The 15546-nt window shown below is 39.9% G+C and overlaps 1 long non-coding RNA gene across 3 annotated transcripts; it reads left to right on the top strand.

The window, feature by feature from the left end:
- Positions 1-13859, top strand: LOC140872549 (uncharacterized). Of its 3 annotated transcripts, none has more exons than XR_012147852.1 (6): positions 1-154; positions 285-402; positions 524-886; positions 968-1065; positions 1958-2044; positions 13306-13859. It is a non-coding gene; the product is annotated as an uncharacterized lncRNA (long non-coding RNA). The 3 variants fall into 3 exon arrangements; XR_012147851.1 differs by having other exon boundaries at positions 484-886; XR_012147853.1 differs by having other exon boundaries at positions 484-886; positions 12798-13859.
- The last annotated feature ends 1687 nt before the right edge of the window (positions 13860-15546 follow it).

Raw genomic sequence — 15546 nt, 5'->3', positions numbered from 1 at the left:
AAAATTTTTGGGTAACTTAAAATTTAATTTCTCTTCCACTCGTTAAAGAAAAAAAACGCCATCCCCTTTTCTTCAGCCCAAGCATGGACGATTTGAATCTCCAACTTTCCACCTCCGCCTCTTTGACAGAAATTTTCAGTTGACTACATATTTGGTAAGATCTCGTCGCAAGCTATCTCTCGATACCCATTCCATAAGAAAATTCCCGATTTTTCATTTCGATTGTTGAAATTTTTGCGTTTTCCGGCCGGTTCCCTATCGATTTTGGTGTTTTATGGTTGTAGGTTGTTTGGATTTGAGTTTGAGAGAGATTTATGAACTTCCTCTCCTTTTTCGACTTTATCTACTATTTCCCTTATGGATTTCAAGAAAGATGCTATTTTGGTACACGGAGCTGCTGAGGTATGCATCCAGATAAGTCCTTGCTAATATCTCGACTGTTTACTTTTGTAATGAATATTTATATTTAATACTAACGTGCAGCGAGCTTCTTCACCCCTTCTCTATGCCGATCTCTATGCAGTTCTCTAGTATCTCCTCTCATGCCGACATCTTCTCGCCGGATTCCAGGATTTTTTGAAAATGAAAGCCGGCATTCGTCTGGTGCACGGCTGCAAGGGAAGCTGCTCCCTCTTCTACCGCCTCAGTGGAGTTGGATTTTGATGCCAAGGTGTCCCACCGCAACTTTACTAGGAGCTAGAATTACAATCGCAAGGGTTTTGGGCATAAAGAGTTGACTCTCGAGGGAATGGGTCAAGAATATATCAGTATGTTGTCTGCGCATGCGAATGCGCTTCCCTTGCAACAAGTGCACGTTAGTGAGAAGCTGCTGCTCGAGGGCTGTTTCTGCGCGTGCAAATGTGCTTCAATTCCTGCTTATTTTTTGGTATTCTCGATTTTGTTCATTTTTATTTCTAAGAGTAAGTTAGTATTTCCAATTTATGACTGATTTCAGATTGATTCTCAGGGCTTTGGGTCGTGAGATTTTGGTGTTCAACCTTACGATAGTTTCAAACCTACCCAACCCATTTTCAACGATTTTCAGCAGGGATTTGGATTTTTCTGGTGAGTATAGCGGCTTGCTCTATTCCATCTTGTGTGTTTCGATTTTAAGGATGTATATGTATTTGATTGGATAAATTTTTTGCATTTTTGTGTTTATAATTTAGTAATTACTAAGAATTCTTTGTGAGATTTTTGTTTGTATTGTCTCCTTTGCTGGTTTCCAATTTTCTAAACATGTACAATTCGTATGATGAATAGATTATTTTTATGAATTCTTGTTTTTCTTTTGTTCTTTTGTTTTACTTTAGGACTATTTTTATTTTATTTTCTTGTTGTAAGGAGAGCATATTTATTGATAGCGCAAAAGCTGCATTTGATTGAATGAACTTTAGTGTTTTAGGCATAGCTTTTATTTTTAGGAATACTTGGAAAAATGAATAAATATAGCTAATTGACATGTGGATACTTGGTTTAGGAAAAAACCAAGCAATTTTGTGCAATTAAAACTGGTATCTTTTGATGCAAACACAATATTTTTGTAAAGAAAAACGTAGGAGAGTAAACTTATGCATATACTCAAATAGCATATAGGCTTGCTATGCTAGCGTGTGGCGTGATGATACATGATTAACAATTTTTAAACTTTCACAGTTTAACACCCATCTTGAAATACTTCTATCCTTCCATCCTTCACATAAAGACTTCTCATGGCATACTTTTATAGTGCTACTAAGTACTAATTCTCCTTGCACGTTTTTGAAGCTATTGGTGTGCCTTTGGGTATTTATTCGAAGGTGTGTTTAACAGAATGCCTCCAATCTCTTGCATCTCTCACATTTAAGGACATATCGAGAAAGAAAACTCAATTCTTATTAGGTTAACATATTTTTTCTCTTGTAATATCAATATCCTAATTTTATTTTTTTTTGTTGGATGATTTATTGCTGTGTAGGAAAGTGTCCCTCGTTTAAAGGCAATGACATGGAACTCGGCAAATCAGAATGTGAAGCATTCAGAGCCTGTAGCAGTTATTGATCACGTGAGTATTGTTTCTGTAACACCCGGTATTTTTAATTACATAAATCCGCCTGCATAATTAGGATATTTAATTATTTAAATTTATGATTTATGGGTTAAATAATTATGTGAAGTATTTATGCATGATTTAAGTTATTTTTAAGCATTTAACCCATAATTAGTGATTTTTATGATTTTTAGTATTTTTATTGTTTAATCGCGTAGACGGGACCGTGGACGGACGAGATGACAACTTTCCACCCAATTTATTTTATGAGCCTTTTTGGAGCCTTAAAATATTATTTTGAATTTTATTATCCCAAAATTTTAAGTATTTAATTTTATTTAATTTTAGGGGTCATTTTTATCCAAAATTAGTCAAAATATTGACTTTTTAGTATTTTTAAAATTCCCCTAAATTATTATTTCGAGATTTTATTTAGGTGTTCAGATTTTTAAATGTTTATTTAAGAGTTAGGTTGTATTTTAATTATTTTAAAACCTTTTTATTTAATTAGTTAACCTATATTCTAATTAACCTAAAATATTATATTCCAAACCCTACCCTAGCCGATCCATTCCTTCTCCCCTAGCATCAGCCGTCACCTCCATCTTCTTCCTCACCTTCTTCGTCAGATAGCAAGCTCCAAGAACACCATAGCCCCGGTCTTTAAGGTTCCAAGCAAGCCATCGTCGTCCCGGCGTCCCGAAGTCCGTCCTACGCGTGTTAAATCCTTACCTACGGTGAAAGGCATGATTTTCTTCTCATTTTAACATTATATCAGTGTATAATATGTAGGATAAGTGGGCATCGAATTTCTTTAACTATTTTTCAGAAAAAATTTTGTTGAAGGATGTTGTTTGCGTGCATGATTCATGGTTCACGAAATTTTGTTGGCATGGCTTGGTTCGGGGCTGAGGGTTCGGTCAGGTGAGGTCCTAGGGTGCCTAAGGATCGAGCCATGGCAGGGCTTGGGGCTGAGAAGGGCTCGGCCGATCAGGTTTTGGCTAGAAGGCTGCAGCTGCGCACGATTGGGGTTTGGGAGAAAGGGCTGCGGCTTGGGGGTTTGGGCGTGCATGGGGGCAGGGGCCTGGTGTGGCTCGAACCGGCAGGACCCTGGGAAGGTCCTGCCGGCGGCGCTCCGGCCGGTCGTGGCCGGAGCAGGGCGGCAGCAGGCGTTGAAGGCCTGCTGCCCAAACCCTCGGCGGCCGAGAGGCTAGGTTAGGAAAAGGGGTTCGGGTTTAGGGTTTCAGAGTACCGGGTCGGGTCGTGGGGGCTCGGGTCGGGTCAGTAGGTTAGTGGGTCGGGTTAAGTGGGTCCGGGTCCGGGTTTGGTGGGCCGGGCTCGAGTCTTTTTATTTTTAAAACATTTTATGAATTAATGGGTTATTTAGTCAGTTAAATTAAAATAAAATTATTTGGACTCCCAAATAATTTTATTTGAACTTTTAAAATTTTAATTAAGTTAGTCCATTAATTTTATGGGCTTTTGGGCCCATAAAAGTTAATGGGCCAGTCTTTGGGTTTTTGGGCCCATTGGGCCAGTTTAAGTGTTAATGGGCTTGAGTGTAGGGCCAGCAGTCCAGAACCATCCATGAGAAAAATTGCATGTGTCCTGATTATATATTTAATTATTTTTATGCATTTAAGTTATTTTAATATTTATATTTTAGTAAGAAAAATTAAATTAAATATATATGAAGGACACACAAATTATTTAAGTACATGCATTCATGAAATCCATTTTTTATGCTATGATTAAATTTCTATGGTTGAGCAAATAAAATATTTTAGGTGGAAATTGAAGTAGTGTGGCCATTTATGTATGGGCAGTTTCTGCCATTTATGTATGGGCAGTTTTCTGCCATTTATGTATGGGTGGTTCGCCACCAGCCTCGTACGATGGTTTCCTAGACTGATCAGTCGCACTATGGGTCACACTTACGGATAGGACCATTCGATGTTCAGAAAATAAATGCTCAACAACTTATGTATGTATGATATTATGTATGTTATGTATGTTTAATTATGTAATTTATGTTAAGTAATTTTTAAGCATGCTCATTCATGTATATGTATGTATTAGTATTAAATTGATTTAAATTATTTTAAACCCTTGTTAGTATGCATGTTGGGCCTCTAGGCTCACTACACTGATATGGTGCAGGTGAGTACGTAGAGGAACAGGTTACTCCTACCGGTGGTGAGGATGTATGAGCCGTGCTGCAGTAGCCCCGTGACCGTGACAGCTTCTGAGTCACCGTGCTGATGTCTTATGATACATTTTATTATTTTATTTGGGTTGAGGTGTTTGAAATATTTTATTAAATATTTTAGTGCATGCACATTTTTATTTATTTTATTTATGCAGTATATTTTTAATTCTAGGGTTGACTCAGTTTGTTTAATTATTTTTAAGAATGCATTTTATTTAAGTATTCAAATTGTTTATTTATTTAGTCATGAATTTATTTTTAGTATTTTTATTTGGTGCATATATGTATGGGCATATATGTACTTATATTTATTTAGTAGTATAAAAAAAAAAAAAAAAAAAAATTTCCGCATATTTATTTATTAGAGAGTTAGGGTCGTTGCAGTTGGTATCAAAGCACGGTCCTTGGAGGGGTCACTACTGCTATGCAAGCTCAGAAATCCACGCTACCGGTCTGTAAGTTTTAAATGTTTATAGTATGATTTAAATTTCTAGAATTTAAGTTAGCCTTAATTTTTAAACACTTAGTTATGCAAGGCGATTTACGTAAATAAATATGTGGTGGTGCAGAATGCCTCCCAGACCAGTGAACCGACGTGGGGGACCTCCACCTCCACCGCCACCTCAGCAGCACCCCATGACAGCACTGGAGCAGGCCAGTGCCACGATGATGGCGGGTATTACTGCTCTGTTGGAGCAGCAGGCTGCCCGTCCCAGACTGTCCCACGAGGAGGACGTCGCAGAGAGGTTCCAGAAGAAGGGGCCTAAGGAGTTTCTGGGGACCACCGATCCGTTGGTGGCGGAGGGATGGATTCGCTCACTTGAGTCCATCTTTGACTACATGGGGATCACAGACGCCGACAGGGTGAGCTGTGCTACATATATGATGCGAGGCGATGCCGCCTCATGGTGGGAGGGTGCAGTTAGAGGGGTCCATCTACCGACATTGACGTGGGTTGAGTTCAGGCGTATCTTCTACGCCAAGTATTTTACTGAGGACGTGCGTAGCCGCATGATCCGTGAGTTCATGAGTCTCCGTCAGGGGGACCGATCTGTGGTGGATTATGTGAGCCAGTTTGAGAGGGGCTGTCGTTTTGTGCCCATGATTGCTGAGAGTCCGCAGGAGAAGCTGCGACAGTTTGTTGAGGGCCTGAAGGCAGAGATCAGGCATGACGTACGCATGGCAGACGTTTTCACATATGAGTCTGCAGTCAGCCGAGCTTTGCGTTCTGAGGAGGGTCGGACAGCGATCCAGAGAGAGCAACAGAGTAAGAGACAGTTTACGCATACAGGGTATCAGCGACCATCTTCGCAGCCACCTGCGAAGAAGCAGTCTACAGGGCCATCTAAGGGCCCGATTCAGCAGAGGCCTCAGGGGAAGCCACAGCAGCAGACTAGGGGCGGGGCCCCTACTCCAGGGAGATATCCAGTGTGTCCGAAGTGCCAGAAGATGCATTCCGGGCAGTGTCTTTTGGGAGCAGGAGTCTGCTATCGTTGCAAGGAGCCAGGGCATCAGATTGCCAACTGCCCGCAGAGGCAGAATGTTAGTGGGCGAGTGTATGTGATGCAGGCTGAGGAGGCAGATCCAGATACCTCCTTGATCACCGGTATACTTAACCCCTAGAACTTTTTCAATTCTTTGCTTTTGTTTAATTGCAATTATAACTGAATGCCTGTTACATGAGTTTAATTATCAGCATGCTAGAATAAGAATTTTGTTTCTTTGTGATTAGAATTAAGGATTTTAGTGTTTTAACCTTGGGAGCATAGTGGTATGAATTGTTGGGAATCTTCTGCGTGCAGGGAGAATTCTAGTTGGAGGCAACTCCACGTTTGCGTTGCTAGATTCAGGAGCCACGCATTCGTTTATCTCCCGGGATTTTATCAGACAGATAGGCATTACACCAGAGGTTGTAGACAGTGGTTACGATGTTACCATGCCATCCGGTCAGATTATCACTACCACTAGTGTCGTCAGGGATCTGGCATTGGAGCTGCAGGGACACTCCATCCGAGCAGATCTAGTGGTTCTTCCATTGACTGGGTTTGACATGATTTTGGGTATGGACTGGCTATCAGTTAATGGAGCTTCGATTGATTTCCGACGTAGGACAGTATCAGTGAAGCCAGCAGGAGGTGAGATGTTTACTTTCTTTGCATCTCAGTCAAGCAATATTCCTCAGATGATATCACTTGTTCGTGCGAGGAAACTGTTGCGCAATGGATGTCAGGGATTTCTTGCTAGTGTGGTCACTACCTCCGATGTTTCTAGCAGATCTTTATCAGATATAGAGGTGGTACGTGACTATCCAGATGTTTTTCCTGACGATGTTGCAGGAGTTCCACCAGTGAGAGAGGTGGAGTTCAGTATTGAGTTGTTGCCGGATACTGTGCCTATCTCTAAGGCACCGTATCGACTTGCTCCTACAGAGATGAGAGAGTTGAAGGAGCAGATTCAGGAGTTGTTGGAGAAGGGTTTTGTTCGTCCTAGCTTTTCTCCATGGGGAGCTCCAGTGTTGTTTGTGAAGAAGAAGGACGGCAGCATGAGATTGTGCATCGACTACCGAGAGCTCAACAGAGTCACAGTGAAGAATAAGTATCCACTACCGAGGATAGAGGATTTATTCGATCAGTTGCAGGGAGCTTCGGTATTCTCCAAGATTGATCTGCGATCTGGTTACCATCAGCTGAGAGTCAGAGATTCAGATGTGTCTAAGACTGCCTTTAGGACACGATATGGGCACTATGAGTTCTTGGTGATGCCCTTTGGGTTAACCAATGCTCCAGCAGTGTTTATGGATCTTATGCATCGTGTCTTCCAGCCGTATCTAGATCAGTTTGTCATTGTATTCATTGATGACATATTGATCTACTCGAGGAGCATTGAGGAGCATACACAGCATTTGCATACAGCCTTGCAGACTTTGAGGAGCATCGACTGTTTGCAAAGTTCAGTAAGTGTGAGTTTTGGTTGGAGCAGGTGGCGTTTCTAGGCCACATTATTTCTAGGGATGGGATCGCAGTGGATCAGTCCAAGGTGCAGGCAGTGAGGGATTGGGGGATTCCAAAGAATGCTTCGGAGATTCGTAGCTTCTTGGGTTTAGCAGGATACTATAGGAAGTTCATCAAGGGTTTTTCCTCTATTGCAGTACCCTTGACTTCCTTGACCAAGAAGAACGCGAAGTATAGTTGGAGTCCAGATTGTCAGAGGAGCTTTGATCAGCTGAAGGATGCACTTACTTCAGCACCGGTGTTAGCTATGACAGTGCCACATGAGGAGTTAGTGGTGTACACCGACGCGTCCAAGCTTGGTTTGGGCGCAGTACTTATGCAGAGTGGCAGAGTTATCGCATATGCGTCGCGACAGTTGAAGATTCATGAGCAGAACTATCCGACGCATGATTTGGAGCTTGCAGCAGTGGTATTTGCGTTGAAAATCTGGAGGCACTATCTTTACGGCGAGAAGTGCAAGATTTTCACCGACCACAAGAGCCTCAAGTACTTCTTCACCCAGAAGGAGTTGAACATGAGGCAGCGCAGATGGCTTGAGCTTGTTAAGGATTATGATTGTGACATTAGCTACCATCCGGGTAAGGCTAATGTAGTGGCAGATGCTTTGAGTCGGAAGTCGTCAGTGGTATCATGTTTGACTGTGCAGTTACCACTACAGACCGAGATTCAGAGATTTGGTTTGGAGTGCTATCCGAGTGGCCATGCACCGAGCTTGTCAGTGTTGACGGTGCAGCCAGTTTTGAGAGATCGGATTAGAGAGGGACAGTCCACTGATGAGGAGCTACAGCGATGGAGACAGAGAGATGAGGCCAGAGGTAGTCTCTTGTATACAGTGGAGGATGGCATCGTTCAGTACCGTGGTAGGATGTGGGTACCGAGCGTTGATCAGTTGAGAGCCGAGATTCTAGCAGAGGCTCATGCATCTCCGTACTCCATTCACCCCGGAAGTACGAAGATGTACCGAGATTTGCAGCTATTGTATTGGTGGCCCGGGATGAAGAGTGACATCGGGAGAGTGGTGTCAGAGTGCTTGACTTGTCAGCAAGTCAAAGCAGAGCATCAGCGTCCAGCGGGACTTCTTAGACCTCTCCCTATTCCGGAATGGAAATGGGAGAATATTACAATGGACTTTGTAGTTGGCTTACCGAGGAGTACCAGAGGGTGTACAGCGATTTGGGTGATTGTGGATAGACTCACCAAGTCAGCTCATTTCTTGCCGGTAAGGATTAACTACACTTTGACACAGTATGCAGAGCTTTACATCAGAGAGATTGTTAGACTGCATGGCATACCAGTGTCTATTGTGTCAGACAGAGATCCGAGATTCACCTCAGCATTTTGGAAGAGTCTGCACACAGCTTTGGGGACTAGGCTTTTGTTCAGTACAGCATTTCATCCCCAGACAGATGGTCAGTCCGAGAGAGTGATCCAGGTTCTCGAGGATCTTCTGAGAGCTTGTGTTATCGATTTTCGAGGATCTTGGGAGACTAGACTGCCTTTAGTGGAGTTTACCTATAACAACAGCTTTCAGTCGTCTATAGGTATGGCTCCATATGCAGCACTTTATGGGAGGAGATGCAGATCTCCGGTGCATTGGGATGAGGTTGGTGAGAGGATTTTGTTGGGTCCAGAGATTGTGCAGCAGACAGCTGACATAGTGACGCAGATTCGAGATAGGATGAGGACTGCGCAGAGTCGGCAGAAGAGTTATGCGGATGCCAGACGACGCGATTTGGAGTTCGCGGTAGGTGATCACGTATTCTTGAAGGTGTCACCTATGAAGGGAGTAGCGCGTTTTGGGCGGAGAGGCAAGCTTAATCCGAGATACATAGGGCCATTCGAGATCTTGGAGCGAGTTGGCACGTTGGCCTATCGTTTAGCTCTACCTCCAGGGCTAGCGGCAGTGCACAACGTATTCCATGTATCCATGCTTCGGAGATATGTCTCCAATCCATCGCATGTGTTGGATTTCGAGCCCTTACAGTTGCCACCGGATCTTGTATACGAGGAGAGACCAGTGCGGATCTTGGCTAGAGAGGAGCGGAGGCTTAGGACACGGGTCATACCGATGGTCAGAGTCCAGTGGCTGAATCACTCGGAGGAGGAAGCTACTTGGGAGACCGAGGAGGATATGAGGACTCGCTACCCGGAGTTGTTCGGGTAAGTACTTTAATTTCGAGGACGAAATTCAATTTAAGGGGGGGAGAATTGTAACACCCGGTATTTTTAATTACATAAATCCGCCTGCATAATTAGGATATTTAATTATTTAAATTTATGATTTATGGGTTAAATAATTATGTGAAGTATTTATGCATGATTTAAGTTATTTTTAAGCATTTAACCCATAATTAGTGATTTTTATGATTTTTAGTATTTTTATTGTTTAATCGCGTAGACGGGACCGTGGACGGACGAGATGACAACTTTCCACCCAATTTATTTTATGAGCCTTTTTGGAGCCTTAAAATATTATTTTGAATTTTATTATCCCAAAATTTTAAGTATTTAATTTTATTTAATTTTAGGGGTCATTTTTATCCAAAATTAATCAAAATATTGACTTTTTAGTATTTTTAAAATTCCCCTAAATTATTATTTCGAGATTTTATTTAGGTGTTCAGATTTTTAAATGTTTATTTAAGAGTTAGGTTGTATTTTAATTATTTTAAAACCTTTTTATTTAATTAGTTAACCTATATTCTAATTAACCTAAAATATTATATTCCAAACCCTACCCTAGCCGATCCATTCCTTCTCCCCTAGCATCAGCCGTCACCTCCATCTTCTTCCTCACCTTCTTCGTCAGATAGCAAGCTCCAAGAACACCATAGCCCCGGTCTTTAAGGTTCCAAGCAAGCCATCGTCGTTCCGGCGTCCCGAAGTCCGTCCTACGCGTGTTAAATCCTTACCTACGGTGAAAGGCATGATTTTCTTCTCATTTTAACATTATATCAGTGTATAATATGTAGGATAAGTGGGCATCGAATTTCTTTAACTATTTTTCAGAAAAAATTTTGTTGAAGGATGTTGTTTGCGTGCATGATTCATGGTTCACGAAATTTTGTTGGCATGGCTTGGTTCGGGGCTGAGGGTTCGGTCAGGTGAGGTCCTAGGGTGCCTAAGGATCGAGCCATGGCAGGGCTTGGGGCTGAGAAGGGCTCGGCCGATCAGGTTTTGGCTAGAAGGCTGCAGCTGCGCACGATTGGGGTTTGGGAGAAAGGGCTGCGGCTTGGGGGTTTGGGCGTGCATGGGGGCAGGGGCCTGGTGTGGCTCGAACCGGCAGGACCCTGGGAAGGTCCTGCCGGCGGCGCTCCGGCCGGTCGTGGCCGGAGCAGGGCGGCAGCAGGCGTTGAAGGCCTGCTGCCCAAACCCTCGGCGGCCGAGAGGCTAGGTTAGGAAAAGGGGTTCGGGTTTAGGGTTTCAGAGTACCGGGTCGGGTCGTGGGGGCTCGGGTCGGGTCAGTAGGTTAGTGGGTCGGGTTAAGTGGGTCCGGGTCCGGGTTTGGTGGGCCGGGCTCGAGTCTTTTTATTTTTAAAACATTTTATGAATTAATGGGTTATTTAGTCAGTTAAATTAAAATAAAATTATTTGGACTCCCAAATAATTTTATTTGAACTTTTAAAATTTTAATTAAGTTAGTCCATTAATTTTATGGGCTTTTGGGCCCATAAAAGTTAATGGGCCAGTCTTTGGGTTTTTGGGCCCATTGGGCCAGTTTAAGTGTTAATGGGCTTGAGTGTAGGGCCAGCAGTCCAGAACCATCCATGAGAAAAATTGCATGTGTCCTGATTATATATTTAATTATTTTTATGCATTTAAGTTATTTTAATATTTATATTTTAGTAAGAAAAATTAAATTAAATATATATGAAGGACACACAAATTATTTAAGTACATGCATTCATGAAATCCATTTTTTATGCTATGATTAAATTTCTATGGTTGAGCAAATAAAATATTTTAGGTGGAAATTGAAGTAGTGTGGCCATTTATGTATGGGCAGTTTCTGCCATTTATGTATGGGCAGTTTTCTGCCATTTATGTATGGGTGGTTCGCCACCAGCCTCGTACGATGGTTTCCTAGACTGATCAGTCGCACTATGGGTCACACTTACGGATAGGACCATTCGATGTTCAGAAAATAAATGCTCAACAACTTATGTATGTATGATATTATGTATGTTATGTATGTTTAATTATGTAATTTATGTTAAGTAATTTTTAAGCATGCTCATTCATGTATATGTATGTATTAGTATTAAATTGATTTAAATTATTTTAAACCCTTGTTAGTATGCATGTTGGGCCTCTAGGCTCACTACACTGATATGGTGCAGGTGAGTACGTAGAGGAACAGGTTACTCCTACCGGTGGTGAGGATGTATGAGCCGTGCTGCAGTAGCCCCGTGACCGTGACAGCTTCTGAGTCACCGTGCTGATGTCTTATGATACATTTTATTATTTTATTTGGGTTGAGGTGTTTGAAATATTTTATTAAATATTTTAGTGCATGCACATTTTTATTTATTTTATTTATGCAGTATATTTTTAATTCTAGGGTTGACTCAGTTTGTTTAATTATTTTTAAGAATGCATTTTATTTAAGTATTCAAATTGTTTATTTATTTAGTCATGAATTTATTTTTAGTATTTTTATTTGGTGCATATATGTATGGGCATATATGTACTTATATTTATTTAGTAGTATAAAAAAAAAAAAAAAAAAAAAAAATTTCCGCATATTTATTTATTAGAGAGTTAGGGTCGTTGCAGTTTCTATTTTCTTTAATATCTATTTTGGGTTTGAATGGATGTGTTCTTTTGGGTGTTTAATCTTTTGTTTTGTAACATTGAGGTGATTGAAGTTTTGTTGGGGCATGATTGTTGTAGCATGATGTTCTTTGAATTGGTTTGCATTTATCCTAATTATTTGCTGACCGTAATTAAATTCTTTTCTCTTTTTTTTTTGTTAGATGCTATGAATTAATTACCTATTCGTAGCATTCAAGTCTAAAAACTGAATATAATGATGAATTGAGTTGCGCAGAACATGCATGCGTTGATTTTACTTGTTTGATTGTGTGATTAGGATATTTGAAATTGCTTGGTATTAGAAAACAAATGTGTTGAAGCTGTGAGAATATGAATTTGATTTTATTTTAATGTAATTTTGCAATCTGGTTGCTTTGGATGGACAAATATCAGATGGGTTTTACCCGGTGGATGGCCTGGGAAAGATGATTTTGCAGACATGCTTTTCTCCCTGATTTATGCTGCTCAAAATTCCATGCTCAATCATATATTTCAATCTAGCACACTTGTTTTTATTTAAAGGATAAAAAACATGTTTTATTTAAAATGTGGATTTGGTTATTAGGTGAAGATATTGAAAAAATCATTTATAATTCTAAAGTTTCTCGTGAAGACTTGGGAAAGATGATTATGCCAGACATGCTTTTCTCCTTGTTTTACATTAATCATGTGTCACTCTGCATACTTTTCTGTGAGGAAATATTTGCCCAACTTTTACCTTTTTTTTTGGTAGCATTCTGTTGCTCCAACAAATATTTTGGAACCCCAGGAGGCTGTAAACATACTTCAAGAAAATCAAAAACATCTTGCACAGTAAGTGTAAATGTTGTTTGATTACTTTAATGAAATACTTAATAATTACCTCACTAGGATTAACACCTAGTGGCAAAGTGAGCAACCAAAATCTACTGGGACCATAGACTTAAGACTTACACTATTAGGTGAAGATAGTGAAAGAATCATTTATAACTGTTAGAGTTTATATTTATCTATGTATTTACTTATTTATTTCTTATTTTTGACTTGTTTACCTTATTGCATATGGGTGTTCCATGTTATGACAATATGATTATTAGATGAAATATGTGTATATGAAATCCAGATTAGATTTAAGATTTTTCGATATCTACTTGTTCGTTTTGATAATGAACCCGCACCATGGACAAGGTTGGTTGTTTCTGTCTCAGCTAATTTATCTACTTTATTGCTTATATCTTTAGTTTTTATGGATTTTGATGCAGTAATAATCCAGGGGAATATCCAAGACCACTACCTAATATCACAGATTTGAAGCATGCTACTGATACTACTGAAAGGGAGGGATTATGACTTGAGATCAGTGAGATATAGGACGAATTCTTTATAGGATGTCTTATATTATCTGATGAATAAAAAAGGCTGGGTGTTTAGATATATTTACGGATGTCTTATATTATTGGATTCCGTCTTTAATTAGCTCCATAGTTTTGCTGTCGTTATAAATTTATTAATAATGGTCTACATTTGTTCTTTCATGTTGTAGGCCTATTCCTTGTTTTGTGATGTCTGATCTTTGAGGCCTCACTACGTCCCAAAGAGAAAGAAGATCTTTTGTGATGTCTTGATATAACAGAGGAGTAGTTGTCTGTGTAATGTTGGTACAATCATTTTGTCTAAATTGATGTTTTAAACTTAATTTACTCGAACGTTTGTGGTTTATGACTAGTGTTTTTGTTGTTGGTACGTACGTAGATTATGATCAATTTGTAGAAATTGTACCTAATTTTGATCAACTAATTGCACATTTTATGACGTTTTAAATATTATAGACAACTAGTTTTTGTAAATTGATCGTTAAATGGGCGTTGGATTTGGTTTTAATATAAAAAGACAACGGCTTAAAACCGTAGTCTTTTACGACAAAAGAATACGGTTTAAAACCGTTGTGTTTTATGACAAAAGACTACAGTTTTTAATGACAAAAGACTACAATTTAAAACCATTGTGTTTTAACAGAAAAGACTACGGTTTGTATGAAAAAAGACTATAGTTTAAAACCGTTGTGTTTTTCAACAAAAGACTATGGTCGACAAAAGTCTACGGTTTAAAACCGTAGTCTATGACCGCACTTTTAACTACATAGCATTTAACATCGGTTTTACAACCCCAATTAACTACTTTTTTTCACCGTAGTCTTTTACGACATAAGACTACGGTTATAAACCGTATTCTTTTACGACAAAAAAATACGGTTTAAAACCATAGTCTATGACCGCACTTTTAACTACATAGCGTTTAACATCGATTTTACAACTCCAATTAACTACGTTTTTCCAGTCTTTCAGCATTTTTGTTGTAAAAATGTGGCTCTGATACCACTTGTTAGAACCTAATGGGGGGATTTAGCTTCTATTGGCAACTTTAGCAATTTAAAACGATTATGCAAATACGCAAGCGGAAGACTTAAAGCAATCAATAATATATGCGGTAAATAAAAGCGTAAAGTAAATAAAGTAGTAAAAGGAATAAGAGATGTTTATGGAAAGTTTGACGATAAATCGTCTACGTCTCCCCTTCTTGGTTAAGATCGATTAACCAAGGATTCACTAGCACTTCGAACGTCTTGGCCTTGATGGTTCCAAGGATAGCCGTACAACTCAACACGATTACCGCGCCGATACAACTCGATACTCTTGTCCTTAAGGGCTCCAAGGATAGGCGCAACAATCACACAAAACACTTGGCTTCACACTCAAGTGTTTACAATGATCGCACAACCAACTAACAAATGATTTTTACAAACAACTCTTGATTTTTTAGGGAATATATTGAATAACTCTTGATAGAACACTTTGAATGAGATGATATGCTTGCAAGAGATGAGAGTGAATTGGGATATCTCAAATGGCTTGGAATGGTCTTTATTTATAGTTGCAATTTCGAGCAGGTTCGGATCCTCCGAATGGGTCTTCGGGTCATCTGAACTCTTTTGATTCAAATTCAAATTTCTGCGGATGGTGAACTGTTCGGGGGGTCCGAACTCGTCTTCGGGTCGTCCGAATGGCTGCATTAAATTCATTCCGACAAATTTCTTCTGTCAAAATTTTCAGTCGCCGTAAAGGAGTTCGGGTCCTCTGAACTTAGCTTCGGGGCGTTCGAAGTGTGCATTTCGTGGCCTCCGAGAGTGCCTCCGAGCAATATTTAATTCCAGAAAAACTTTGGGTCGTACGAACTAACTTCGGATCGTCCGAACCAGTCTTTCGTGGCCTCCGAGCTTGTCATCCGAACATATTAAATTCTTGAATAATATTTCGGATGGTCCGAACCTGGGCAAATTCGAACATTAAAATTTTTATCTCCAATTTTTTATTATCGGTTCTTGATTCCAATATTGTCCATACAAAAAAATATTATTATCTGCAAATTTCTCACTTTAAACTGTTAGTAATAATTAACCGAGTTTTGTAATCATTAAAACACAATATTTTGAGACTTGTTAATGC

The sequence above is a fragment of the Henckelia pumila genome, unplaced genomic scaffold (assembly GCF_033568475.1).
Source record: "Henckelia pumila isolate YLH828 unplaced genomic scaffold, ASM3356847v2 CTG_466, whole genome shotgun sequence".
NCBI classification, from domain to species: Eukaryota; Viridiplantae; Streptophyta; class Magnoliopsida; order Lamiales; family Gesneriaceae; genus Henckelia; species Henckelia pumila.
This window is presented reverse-complemented; position numbering and strand designations above follow the sequence as displayed.